The sequence below is a fragment of the Zalophus californianus genome, chromosome X, assembly GCF_009762305.2.
Source record: "Zalophus californianus isolate mZalCal1 chromosome X, mZalCal1.pri.v2, whole genome shotgun sequence".
In the NCBI taxonomy this organism is placed as follows: domain Eukaryota; kingdom Metazoa; phylum Chordata; class Mammalia; order Carnivora; family Otariidae; genus Zalophus; species Zalophus californianus.
The window spans coordinates 63,575,132-63,588,893 of NC_045612.1; the positions used below are offsets into that span (position 1 = coordinate 63,575,132).

Sequence of the window (13,762 nt, forward strand, 5' to 3'; positions counted from 1 at the left end):
GAAGAAGTCAAACTTTCATTCTTCACAGATGATATGATTCTTTATGTAGAAAATCCAAAATACTACAGCAAAAAGTTGCTGGAATAGATACAGGAACTCAGAAAAGTGGCAGGATATAATATCAATGCACAGAAGTCAGTTCCATTTCTATACACTGACAATGAAGCAGAAGAAAGAAATCAAGGAATTGATCCCACTTAAATTGCACCAAAAACGATAAGATGCTTCTCCCTCTCCCTCCACCTGCCACTCCCCTTGCTTTTGTGCTCTCTCTCTCTCTGTCAAAATAAATAAATAAAATGTTTTTAAAAAAAGAAAGCTGCAATTGTCAAGGCAGTATGGTACTGGCATAAAAACAGACACATAAATCAATGGAACAGAATAGAGAACCTAGAAATCAACCCTCAAATCTATGGTTAACTAATCTTCAACAAAGAAGGAAAGATATCCAGTGGAAAAAAAGACAGTCTCTTCAACTCTTGGTGTTGGGAAAAGTGGACAGCCACTTGCAGAAGAATGAAATTGGACCACTTTCTTATAGCATACACAAAAATAAACTCAAAATGGGTGAAAGACCTAAATGTGAGATAGGAATCCATCAAAATCCTAGTGGAGAACATAGGCAGCAAACTCTTTGATCTAGTTGTAGCAACTTCTTGCTAGACAAATGTCAGATAAAGGATTGGTATCCAAAATATACAAATAACTTACAGGACTCAACACTTAGTCAAGAAATGGGCAGAAGATATGAAGAGATGTTTCTTCAAAGAAGATATACAAATGGTTAACAGACCAGATGTCCATTGACAGTTAAATGGAAAAAGAATAGTGGTACACCCAAAGAGTGGAATATTACACAGCCTTCAAAAAGAATGCCATTTGTAATGGCATTGATGGAACTAGTGTGTATTATGCTAAGTGAAAAAAGTCAGTCAGAGAAGGACAAATACCATGTGATTTCACTCATGTGTGGAATTTAAGAAACAAAACAGATGAATATAGGGTAAGTGAAGGAAAAATAAAATAAGTTGAAAACAGAGAGGAAAGGAAACCATAAGAGTCTCTTAACCCTAGGGAACCAACTGATTGTTGCTGGAGAAGAGGTGGGTGGGGTATGAGGTCATTAGGTGATGGGCATTAAGGAAGGTATTTGATGTAATGAGCACTGGGTGTTATATACAACTGACGAATCACTGAATTTTACATCTGAAACTAATAATATGGTATATGTTAACTAAATTGAATTTAAATAAAAAATTTAAAAAAGAGGGAAAAAACAAAAGAAAATTCAGAACAAAATTCTTTAAGCCTCTCTGGTTTTTGCAACGATCTGTTTAATTACTAGGAGGGCAAAAGAAAAAACTGACCCTGGTTTTGATTCATCAGTAATCAATAAAGGAAAACACAGGGGTTTCTTTGCCAATGTTATTGATTTCTCCATATGTTCTCAATACTAATAAGAACCTTTTCAGAGCAGTGGCGAACGTGACTGTAGTGGCAGCATGAAGTGGACCCCGATTGCAGAGGAATGAGAGTGCGAAGCTAAGAAACAGGCTTCTTGAAGAGCTCAAAGATACTTGGCTTCCTTATCTGACCCCCAAGGATGATGAATTCTATCAGCAGTGGCAGCTGAAATATCCGAAACTGATTCTCTGACAAGCTGGCAGCAGAACCGAGGAGCTCCATAAAGTATTGTGTAAGGATCACAGACCTGTACCCCTGAAACAAATAATACATTATGTGTTAATAATAATAAAAAAAAGCACTCTGACTTTGGAAAAAAAAAGAAGTGCAAGAAGCTTTCCTCATGCTGCACAAGCATGGCTGCTTCTTCCGGGACCTGGTTAGGATCCAAGGCAAAAATTTGCTCACTCTCGTATCTCGCCTCTTCACTGGCAACCTAGGCTGTACCTACAAGTACCTCAACACCAGGCTCTTATGGTACCCTGGCCAGTGAAGGGCGCTAGTCCAAAACACAACAAGGCTGGCATAGCAGCTGCCTGTCAGACCTTCCTCAAGCTCATGACTACCTGCAGATAGAGACCATGCAGGCTTTGGAAGAACTCACTCGTAAAGAGATATCTGATATCAATGCCATGCCGGTGTATATAGGTCCAGATTTCCACAGGGTCTGGACATTAAGAACAGAGCAACATACAACGTCACTTTGTTGAATTGCGTGGGTCCCCAGAAAATGCAATACATGAAAGAGGAGCCTTATTTTGGCATGGGAAAAATGGCCATTAGCTGGCATCATGATGAAAATTTGGTGGAACTGATGGCGGTGGCCATGTACAGTTATAGTTGTGAAAGCCCAGAAGAGGAAAGTGAGGATGACCCTCAGCTGGAAGGCAGAGATCCTGATACTTGGCATGTTGGTTTTAAGATCTCGTGGGACATAGAGACTCCTGGCTTGGGAATACCCTTTCACCAGAAACTTTCTCTTGGCTATCACCATCACACCTTAAAATCCTCTACAAGCAAATGAGCAGGTACAAAGAAGAGGCAGTGATCTAACATAGGTTATTGGGAAGGACTGACAAATAAGGTCAATGGGAAACAATAGAAAATAATAGGGCAGTGCCTACAAGATAATGCATCTAGTATTTAGCCCTTACATGAAAGCTCTGTTTTAAGCAATTTACATATATTTTATTTTAACCTCACAAATTATTTTGTTGAATAGGTATTATTGTTATCAACATTCTTTCTACTGTGATGAAATTGAGGCAGTGGAAAGTTAAATAAGTTTACCAAAGTTACACAGTTAGGTGATGTAACTAGAATTTGAAATGAGGCATTCTGCCTCCAGAGATGTTACTTCTAAGCACCATATTTCCATCCAGGTGTAAGCAAGTTTCTAGGAGACAAACAACCGTATTTTCTGGATGTTGTCTCATACATTAGGTAAAACATGTCCTTCTTCCTTTATTGTTTGTACTTTATTGACAGCATGGTTATCCTGAGTGACTTAAGGATAAGGCTATCACCTATGAAGAGGTAAAATACAAATTGTTAGGAAATAAAACCGTGGGCTGCAACCCTTATCTTATGAAAAAAGAAACCACTATCTCACTGATCCTTGCTTTTTTAGGTCTGGACTTAGAAGTATAGATATTCTTGGGGTGCTCCTTCATAGTATGTGTTAAAAAGATTTTGGTACCAGGACACAGACCTTTAGCTACTTAAGAGGGTGCCCTCATGGAGGACTCCAAGGGATATATGAGTAAGCCAGATTTATCAAGTTTTACATTACAATGTATTTATTTCTTTCTTGTATTCTCTGGACTTTTGCAATGTCTTCGGTGTCTAGTATTATGATAAATATGCTATTGGATATTAAAGAAAAAGATGTATGCTTATTGTTTTGTGCAAAATCCAAAAGTTGATGTAGGAGTTCCCATTATAAGATGAGTAAGTTGAGGCAGCAGTAATTAGTCAACCATTGGTAAAGGCAAGGAAGATATATTAATTTTTTTTACATTTTTAAAACTTTACCTTTATTTTTATTCAGGTAAATAGTTTTAAAGAGCCAAACAGTCAAATAGTTATATAACACTTACAATACAAAATAGTAGTCCACACCTTTGCCCCTACCACCTCTCAATTCTCACTATCTAGAAGACACCACTTACAACTTTTATATGTGTTCTTTCTGGTATTTGCTTTTCTATTTCTAAATGGCATGCTTATACAGCTATTTCTTATTGTTTCAATTTTTGATTATCATGTAGAGACTCCTGACTATTACATTGTAGGATTTGGCTTCTTTACCCTCACGAACTCTGTACACACACACATACATACACATGCCCATAAGCGTGCTCACACATACAAGCACATTCTTGAGGAGGATATATTCAAACAAAAGATGGGGTTGTAAGATCAAGCTACCCCTTTCTAATGTTAAGATATGTTTTCCATTTCAACCTTGAAACATCTGGGTTTCCTCATCTTAGTTTCATTGTAATACCTACTCTGTTCTTTTATACCAAAATAATTAATCTTTGTTTTAAAGAATGAAGTTATACCTGAATATCTTCTGGCCACTGAATAAGCTCAAGGAATCCATATCATATAACACCTAGTGTACCAGTAGACATAAAATATAGTTCCATGTTTGTGAAGAAAATATTTGACACCTTTTGAGCCAGTAGAGAAATGTTGCCTCTGAAGTCATCTAGTATTGATGTATCGACTATACTTGACCACAAAATAAATGATGCAATATTTTTCCCTCGTTTTTGCAATGGCTGCCATGTTTATGTCCATCAATATAAGAATTCCATAACAAATAGTACTATAAACCAGCTTTCATGTTAACGCACATCATACAACAATAAGCTGGAAGTGGTGAAGTAAAAAAAATTATGAACTTTGCAGCTAAATATAATTGATTTCTTTTTTTAAATTTTATTTTATTATGTTATGTTAATCACCATACATTACATCATTAGTTTTTGATGTAGTGTCCCATGATTCATTGTTTGCATATAACACCCAGTGCTCCATTCAATATGTGCTCTCTTTAATATCCATCACCAAGCTAACACATCTCCCCACCCCTCTCCCCTCTAGAACCCTCAGTTTGTTTCTCAGAGTCCATAGTCTCTCATGGTTCATCTCCCCCTCTGATTCCGCCCCTTCATTTTTCCCTTCTTACTATCTTCTTTTTTTTTAATATACAATGTATTATTTGTTTAAGAGGTACAGGTCTGTGATTCAATCCAACCTCAACATCTTACTAGCCATGTGAGTTTGGTTAAGTTTCTTAGTCACATGAGCCTTAAATTTCTTACCTATAAGTGGAATAATAGCATCTACCTCAGGATTATAAAAGGATTAAAGAAAATAATGCATATAAAGAATTTCATATAGTGTCTGTCACATAATAGAGTCTGAAAAATATTGGTCTCTATCCCAACATTTTGGTGCTATGACCTGTATGACCAGTTATTTTGCTTATTTTGATTTCCAATTGTATGATATAGGTATTTAAAATGAGTTTAGCCTGAAGTAAACATCCATCTCATTAATAGATAATTGGTGGCCTTCCAACTTTTACTTGCTTCTTTAATAAACCACACAACATCAGAAAACAATTATTCATAGTTTAGGCAGTAGAAAATCTATTATTCTGAGGGGTGAAAATATTAGCAAAGTCTCTATTATTAAAAAGAATACCCTATCACCAATAACAAACAGCATTTCATCCCCAGAATGACTTTTTATAAGCTTATATATTATCATATAATTATAGTAATACCTTCCGTTAAGCATCTACAAAGGTTAATCAAAGCTCATTTACTAGGTAGTGTTATCTGCCTTCAGTATTTTTGGTTTCTTGTGAAGTTTTTAGGAGACATTTAGCCAAATATTTGTGAATAGTGTGTCCCCAGTTTGGTATAATATAATAAATCAATTAGTGATAAAGTAATTCTCTTGATCAAGGGTTTTTCTTTTGGCCTTAGTGGAAGATTGGTGCTTTTTAATTTTTTTCACTCAAGTATAATTAACATAGAGTGTTATATTCATACAATATAAGGATTCAACAGTTCCATACATTACTCAGTGCTCATCACAAGGAGTGTACTCTTTTAGAGAGTGAGAATTCTTATGCATTTATGATACTTCTAACTTCCTATCTTTATTAGTTATATATTGATAAGTAACAAAATACCCCAAAACTTAATGAACTAAAACAACAAATATTTATTTATTTATTTATTAAATATTTAATTCATCAATTTATTTGGAGGTTACAGAGGGAGAGGGAAAAGCAGGCTCCCCACTGAGCAGGGAGCTGGATGCCGGGCTCGATCCCAGGACCCTGGGTTCATGAACTGAGCCAAAGGCAGACGTTTAACTGACTGAGCCACCCAGTTGCCCCCAAATATTTATTTTTTTGCAATATCTGTGAGTTATAAATTTGGAAGTGACTTAGTTGGATGGTTTTGGTACAAGGTTTCTCATGAAGTTCATGTAAATGTGTCAATTTGGCCTATAGTCATCTGAAAGCTTGACTAAAGCTAAAGGCCCTACTACTAAGCTTATACACACATCAGTTAGTAAAAAGTTACTTGTTTTCTTTTCTGGCCCTTGACTGTAGGCTTTAGTTCCTTACAATGTGGTCTTTTCCTCATGACATGGCACTTGGCTTCACCAGAGAGAATAATTTAAGAGTAGGGTGAGCAATGTGGAAGATACGGTGTACATTTTTTAAAGATTTTATTTATTTATTTGACAGAGAGAGACACAGGGAGAGAGGGAACACAAGCAGGGGGAGTGGGAGGGGGGGAGCAGGCTTCCCGTGGAGAAGGGAGCCTGATGCAGGGCTCGATCCCAGGACCCTGGGTTCATGAACTGAGCCAAAGGCAGACGTTTAACTGACTGAGCCACCCAGTTGCCCCCAAATATTTATTTTTTTGCAATATCTGTGAGTTATAAATTTGGAAGTGACTTAGTTGGATGGTTTTGGTACAAGGTTTCTCATGAAGTTCATGTAAATGTGTCAATTTGGCCTATAGTCATCTGAAAGCTTGACTAAAGCTAAAGGCCCTACTACTAAGCTTATACACACATCAGTTAGTAAAAAGTTACTTGTTTTCTTTTCTGGCCCTTGACTGTAGGCTTTAGTTCCTTACAATGTGGTCTTTTCCTCATGACATGGCACTTGGCTTCACCAGAGAGAATAATTTAAGAGTAGGGTGAGCAATGTGGAAGATACGGTGTACATTTTTTAAAGATTTTATTTATTTATTTGACAGAGAGAGACACAGGGAGAGAGGGAACACAAGCAGGGGGAGTGGGAGGGGGGGAGCAGGCTTCCCGTGGAGAAGGGAGCCTGATGCAGGGCTCGATCCCAGGACCCTGGGATCATGACCTGAGCCAAAGGCAGACGCCAACGACTGAGCTACCCAGGTGCCCCAATACAGTGTATTTTTATGATCTTGTTTAGAAAACCTCAGGCAAAAACTGAGAAACTATACTTTCTATACAATTTAAAATATCTCTAGCGGATAATTAACAGGCCACTCAGCTAACCATGTAGAAACTTCAGTGCTACATGTGAAAAAGAATATAGCTTTAACAGAATTAGTTTAGAAAAGCTGCAAAACAAGCAAACAATAACAGTTAAACATTTTGGGGAAATGATAGAATCTGATTCAAGAGTCATTACATTACATTATTTAAAATTTCTACTTATCAAAAAAATATGATATGTGCAAAAAAACAAAAACAAAATAGTATGGTTCATACAGAAGAACAAAAATCACTAAGTAGAAACTGTTCCTGAGGAAGTTCTGACATTGGACTTACTAGATAAAACCTAAATCAGCTATTTTAATAGTTCATTAAAAAAATAAAACAAAACCTTCCCCCAAACACATTATGTCTAGGGAACTAAAGGAAAGAATGATAACAGTGTCTCACCAAATAATAATACCAATAAAAAATACAGAGTTTTTTAAAAGGACCTAAATAAAAATTCGGGAATTGAAAAGTACAATAACTGAAATTTAAAAACAAAATCACCAGAGGGGCTGGATAGCAGATTTGAGTAGGCATTAGGAAAAAAACAGTGAACTTGAGAGTTCAGTTGAGACTATTTGAGTCAGTGGATTGGAAGAACAAACATTGTGAAGATGTCAATGCTACCTAGAGCAATCTACACATTCAATGCAATCCCCATCAAAATACCATCCACTTTTTTCAAAGAAATGGAATAAATAATCCAAAAATTTGTATGGAACCAGAAGAGACCCCGAATAGCCAGAGGAATCTTGAAAAAGAAAAGCAAAGCTGGCAGCATCACAATTCCGGACTTCCAACTCTATTACAAAGCTGTCGTCATCAAGACAGTATGGTACTGGCATAAAAACAGACACATCGATCAATGGAACAGAATAGAGAGCCCAGAAATGGACCCTCAATTCAATGGTCAACTCATCTTTGACAAAGCAGGAAAGAATGTCCATTGGAAAAAAGACAGTCTCTTCAACAGATGGTGTTGGGAAAATTGGACAGCCACATGCAGAAGAATGAAACTGGACCATTTCCTTACACCACACACAAAAATAAACTCCAAATGGTTGAAAGACCTAAACGTGAGACAGGAGTCCATGAAAATCCTAAAGGAGAACACAGGTAGCAACCTCTTTGACCTCAGCCGCAGCAACTTCTTCCTAGAAACATCGTCAAAGGCAAGGGAAGCAAGGGCAAAAATGAACTATTGGGATTTCATCAAGATAAAAAGCTTTTGCACAGCAAAAGAAACAGTCGACAAAACCAAAAGACAACCGACAGAATGGGAGGAGATATTTGCAAATGACATATCAGATAAAGGGCTAGTATCCAAAATCTATAAAGAACTAATCAAACTCAACACCCAAAGAACAAATGGTCCAATCAAGAAATGGGCAGAAGACATGAACAGACATTTTTCCAAAGAAGACATCCAAATGGCCAACAGACACATGAAAAAGTGCTCAACATCGCTCGGCATCAGGGAAATCCAAATCAAAACCTCAATGAGATACCACCTCACACCAGTCAGAATGGCTAGAATTAACAAGTCAGGAAACGACAGATGTTGGTGGGAATATGGAGAAAGGGGAACCCTCCTACACTGTTGGTGGGAATGCAAGCTGGTGCAACCACTCTGGAAAACAGTATGAAGGTTCCTCAAACAGTAGAAAATAGAGCTACCATACGATCCAGCAATTGCACTACTGGGTATTTACCACAAAGATACAAATGTAGGGATCCGAAGGGGTACGTGCACACCGATGTTTATAGCAGCAATGTCCACAATAGCCAAACTGTGGAAAGAGCCAAGATGTCCATCGACAGATGAATGGATAAAGAAGAGGTGGTATATATACACAATGGAATATTATGCAGCCATAAAAAGGAATGAGATCTTGCCATTTGCAACGACGTGGATGGAACTGGAAGGTGTTATGCTGAGTGAAATAAGTCAATCAGAGAAAGACATGTATCATATGACCTCACTGATATGAGGAATTCTTAATCTCAGGAAACAAACTGAGGGTTGCTGGAGTGGGGGGGGGTGGGAGGGATGGGGTGGCTGGGTGATAGACATTGGGGAGGGTATGTGCTATGTTGAGTGCTGTGAATTGGTAAGACTGTTGAATCACAGATCTGTACTTCTGAAAGAAATAATGCAATATATGTTAAGAAAAATAAAAGAAGAAGAAGATAGCAGGAGGGGAAAAATGAAGGGGAGTAAGTCAGAGGGGGAGACCAACCTCTCATGGTTGGTCTCTGAAAAACAAACTGAGGGTTCTAGAGGGGAGGGGTGGGGGGGTGGGTTAGCCTGGTGATGGGTATTAAGAAGGGCACATTCTGCATGGAGCACTGGGTGTTATGCACAAACAATGAATCATGAAACACTACATCAAAAACTAATGATGTAATGTATGGTGATTAACATAACAATAAAAATGAAAAAAGATTATTTGAGTCAGAAAAAACAAAAGAAAAATGACAAAAAATAAAAAAAGCCTCAAAGACATGTGGAACACCATAATGCAAACCAACAGATGAATGATGAGAGTTCCAGAAGTACAGCAGGGAAGAAAGGATAGCTGAAAAATAATGACCAATATTTCCCCCAAATTGATAACAAACATTAACTGACGCAAAAGAAGTTTAGTGAATTCAGTAAGTTAAACTCAAAGAGATGCAAACCTAAACTCATCACAGTCAAATGTTTGAAAACCAAAGAGAAAGAGAGATTCTTGAAACCAGCAAGAGAGAAGCAAATCACCATGTATAAGGGATACACAATAAGATTAACAGCTGATTTTTTCATCATAATTCAGAGGTCAAAAGGTAGCAAAATGACATTCAAAGTGTTGAAAAATACTATCAACCAAGAATTCCATATTTAGTGAAACTATCCTTCAAAAATTATATATTTCTCTGATGATTAGAGATGTTGAGCAACTTTTCATCTACCTGTTGTCTATTTGGATGTTTTCTCTGGAAAAATGTCTACTAAGTTCCAATTTATATTTTTAATAATTTTTTTTCCAATTGAGCTGTATGAGTTTTTTAATATATATGTTTTAGATATTAACCCTTTATCATAAATATGATTTACAAATATCTTCTCTGATTCAGCAGGTTGATTTTTCATTTTGTTGGTGGTTTCTTTTGCTATGCAGAAACTTTTGAGTTTGATGTAACCCCATTTGTTTATTTTATCTTTTATCAGGAAACTGGTACAAAATATATGGTTAAGACCAATGTTAAAAAGCTTACTGTCTATGTTTTCTTCTACAAGTTTTATCATTTCAGGTCTTACACTAAAGTGTGTAATCCATTTTGATTGTTTTTAAATACAGTGTAAGGTAGTGGTTCAATTTTGTTTTCTGAATGTAGTTGTCCAGTTTTCTTAACACCATTTTTGAAATGACTGTATTTCTTCCATTTTATATTGTTGCTTCCTTTGTCACAGATTAATGGACCATATAAATATACTTTTTGTTTATAACTCCTTTTTCTCCTGAGTTAAAGAAAGCCTCACAAATAGCAATTAAAGTAAAAAAAGACTTTAAGACAAAAATATTTAAAATGGAGAAAGATATGTTATAACAATAAAAGGGACTATTCATCAAGAAGATATAAGAGTTATAAGTATCTATACATTTAACAACAGAATCCCAAAATAAATGATACAACATTTCTTGGAATTAAAGTCACAAATAGATAATTCAAATGTAGTAGTTGGAGATTTCAATACCCAACTTTTAATAATGGATAGAACAACTAGATAGATGATAAATACAGAAGTAGAAGACTTGATCAGCACTATATACCAACTATATTTAACAGATGTCTATAAAACACTTCACCTTATAACTGCAGAATATACATTCTTCTCAAGTGTTCACGGACTATTCTATATGTTAGGTCCTAAAACAATCATCAATAATTTCAAAAATATAGAAATCATATGAAATATCTTCTATAACCACAATGGAATGAAATCATAAATCAATAATAGAAGAAAATTTGGGAAATCCACAATTATGTAGAAAAAAATACACACACACACAAAAATACACACAAATAATCAATGTGTCAGAAAAGAAACCTCAAATAAAATTTAAAAAACACATTGAAATAATTAAGAATTATTTAAAGCACAACATAGATTAATGGATAACATGCAATGAAAGTAGTGCTTAGAGAAAAAATCTAAAACATAAATATCCACCTTAAGACATGAAGTAAAGAAGAGAAAAATTTCAATCAAAGAGAAAGAAATATAAAATATTAGAGTTTAAATAAAGTAGAAAATAGCAAAGAATATTAAAATTAAAAAATCAGTAGTTGGTTCTTTGTAAAGACTAAAAAAAAAAGACAATGACAAATCTTTAACTAGATCAACAAAGAAGGAAATAGAAAACACTAACTTACTAAAGCCCTGAATGATAAGGAACTTAGTATCAAACTTATAGAAATTAAAAGGATTATAAAAGACTATTTTAAACAATTATATGCCAAAAACTACTTAACCTAGATAATGGACAAATTTTTAGAAATACCCAAATTACCAAACGGACTTAAGAAGAAATAGAAAATCTGGGAGGAGGCTGGGAGGTGGATGAGTAGGAGGACCCTAAGCTCACCTCTTCCCAAGCATACCACTAGATAACACTCACACCTGAGTAAATAACCCAGAAAATGACCCAAAGACTGACAGAGCAAATTTCATAACTAAAGGTAGAGAAGAGGCCACATCAAAGAAGGTAGGAAGGGCAAAGATGTGGTTTGGGAGGAAAATGGACCTTGGCTGTCTGTGGCCAGGAGGGAGCCAGTGGCAAGGAGAAGGGCAAGACTATCCTGCAGTGGAATCCTTCATGGGGAAGATGAATTCCCCATAACATTTGGCTTTGAAAGTGAGAAGAGCCGAAGTTTGTGAGTTCTTACAACCAGCATGATTTATAGATGGGAATTTTAAAAATCAGGGGGCTTGGCTCTGGGTGAGTCTTGAGGGCATTAGGAAGCTGAGTCCCCACCCTTAAGTAGACAGCAGGAAAAAACAGGCAACAGAGATAGAGACAGCATGGAAGCAGTAGTTTGAAAAGTTCCAGGGGAATAGGGGAGAGAGAGTTATTTTCACATCTCCGACCATGGCCCAGAGAGGAAGGGATTGCAGGGAGACCCCTGCAGGAACAAAGAAGCAGGCAGATGCCAATTCCCTCCTCCACCCCTCAGGATAAACACATCCACACTTTCCAGTCACCCTTGCTTTAGTCTTCACACTGGAATCCCTTCAGCCAGAAGACCAGCACAAACACCACCAAAGCTTGTCTCCTGACCCGTGCATTTTGCAGGACCTCAGTTCCAGCAGCAATGTGGCAATGGTGGCAGGAGGCCTCATTTCTCAAGCAGACCAGTGCACACCTTGTTGAAATGCATTCCACTTGGCCAGGAACCAAACACTGCCCACACAGGCAAAGAGAGACTCTGCAAACAACTGGACTGAAGGAAAAAGTGACCAGGACTCACCAACATGGCACATACCACACAAGTAGGAAACACTCCCTGAAGTGCCAAATCCAGGGAAAGGGAGGACACTGCACTGATGGCACTGCAGGACATCTTCTTCATAAAGCCATTACCTTCAACAGCAGATGTAGCTGACTTTCCTAACACGCAGAAACAGTGAGCTAGACAAAATGAGGAGAGAGAATATGTCCCAAATGAAAGAACAGGATAAAACCACAGCAAGAGACCTAGAGGAAATGGATTTAAGTAATATGCCAGATAGAGAACTAAAGTAATGACAGTAATGATACCCACTGGACTTGAAAAGAATGGAGGACATCAGTGAGAACATTAACAAAGAGATAAAAAAAATCGAGATGAACAGCAGATTAAATGAAATTTTAAAAAATGATGGAATAAATAGGCTAGAGGCAGCAGAGAAATGAATTAATGATCTGGAAGACAGTAATGGAAAGTAATCAAGCTAAGCAAATGAGAAATAAAATAATTATGCAAAACGAGAATAGGCTTAGGGAATTCAATGATTCCATCCAGTATAATATTTCCATTATAGGGATCCCAGAGGAAGGAGAGAGAAGTGGGCAGAAAATATATTTGAAGAAGTAAGAGATGAAAACTTCCCTAAACTGGAGAAAGAAACAGATATGCAGATGCAAGAAGTACAGAAACCCCCCAACAAAATCAGTCCAAGGAGGTCCACACCAAGACACATACTACCTAAAATGTCAGGTACTCACAAAATTAAAGGATATAAAATAGGACATTAAGTATCTAAACATTGTGGGAAAGGAGTAAAGAATGGATTCAAACTTAAATGACCATCGACTTAATATAGACTACTATATACAGAAGATTTTATATGCAAGCCTAATGGTAACCAGAAATTTAAAAAATAAACACTAATAGATATGTAAAGAATAAAGAGAAAGGAATCAAAGTATATCATTAAAGAAAGTCCAATAAAACAAGAAAAAGAGCAACATAAGACAGGATCAAAGGGGCACCTGGGTGGTTCAGTTGGTTAAGCATTTCACTTTGGCTTAGGTCATGATCTCATGGTCCTGAGATTGAGCCCTACGTCAGGCTCCCCGCTCAGCAGGGAGTCTGGTTGTCCTTCTTCCCCTCCCCCCACTCATGCTGTCTCTCTCTCTCAAATAAATAAATTAATTAAAATCTTAAAAAAAGAGAAAGGATTAGAGATAAACTACAAAACAAC

The 13,762-nt window shown here is 36.7% G+C and overlaps 1 pseudogene; it reads left to right on the plus strand.

Annotated features, from left to right (window-relative positions):
- Nucleotides 1–1,481: 1,481 nt before the first annotated feature.
- Nucleotides 1,482–2,488, plus strand: LOC113930431 (annotated as a pseudogene).
- The last annotated feature ends 11,274 nt before the right edge of the window (nt 2,489–13,762 follow it).